Below are 1,181 nucleotides of genomic sequence, written 5' to 3' on the forward strand. Positions count from 1 at the left end.
GGTACTTGAAACTATTAACGTATTATGACCTATATTTTATAAACAAAATGGTATTTTTAAATGCAATACATTTTCAAATTTTTTTTTATTCCAGAACATATTTTCAATATTAAATACATAACTTTAACTACAATTTAAATATCTTAAAGTATACTTGTTAATATAGTAAAATTATATAGTCTTCACTGAGAATCGTACTTCGTATGAAATGATTTATCATTGAATTTAAATTTAATTACAGTGTCTAACTCAAGACGAAGTAATTAAGAAAAATCTACTCTACTGAGTAGTAACATATTTTTCCCTTATTTTTGAATTGATATTTTTTTAAATACATATATTTTAAACGATAATTTCGAAAATGTATAGTATAAACCATGAACATTTTTAAGATGTTGTTAAATTTCAAAAAATAAACTAGACGGAAGTACTGAAAACGTATGTCAGGTTATATGTGATATTCTGCAAATAATTTCTATGAAAATATTCAAAAAATATTTTTGATTAATAAATTAATAAATACATTCATTGTGTTAAGTTATTCGCTGCAGTGCCATCACAGTTATCAAACTCGAGAGCTCTAAAATCAACATTGCGGCGAGTAAATTGTTACGCACTATAGTTTATGTTTAATACTAAACTTGACAAAATTTAATAAAATATAATGAATGTTTCACGTTGTTGTGTTTCTAAACTTTTTATAAGGCATCGTACAGAAATGCAAGATTGGCAAAATGTAACACATAATGCCACTTTACAGGCTTTAGTAATAATTCTTCAGCACCAACTAGCCAAAAGAATACAAACACGTAATATCATACTTCAATCATGTCTATAATAATCATTATGTTACTGCAGAAATTCCGAAAATGGCGACGACCGCGGTTGATTTTAAACGGGACATCCTGTGGCGCGAGCGACGAACAATAGTACGAGTAAACTGTGTTCTGACAATAATAATAATTATATGATAACATTGAGGGGAAAAAAATTATAAAGAAATGGCCGAAACAATGCACGAAATGCGACGAACCGGACGGAGGTGATGACAAACCATAACGACAACGAACCACCGCGGTCGTACAACAAAAGGGATTTCATGACGGACGTAAAAATGATTACCTAATAATATAATTTTAATTATTTGCGATGTTTTGTATTACACGTGATACAGGGTTAAC

This window comes from Diuraphis noxia, unplaced genomic scaffold (genome assembly GCF_037042655.1).
Source record: "Diuraphis noxia isolate RWA-SAM2 unplaced genomic scaffold, SU_Dnox_SAM2 contig0002, whole genome shotgun sequence".
Classification (NCBI taxonomy): Eukaryota; Metazoa; Arthropoda; class Insecta; order Hemiptera; family Aphididae; genus Diuraphis; species Diuraphis noxia.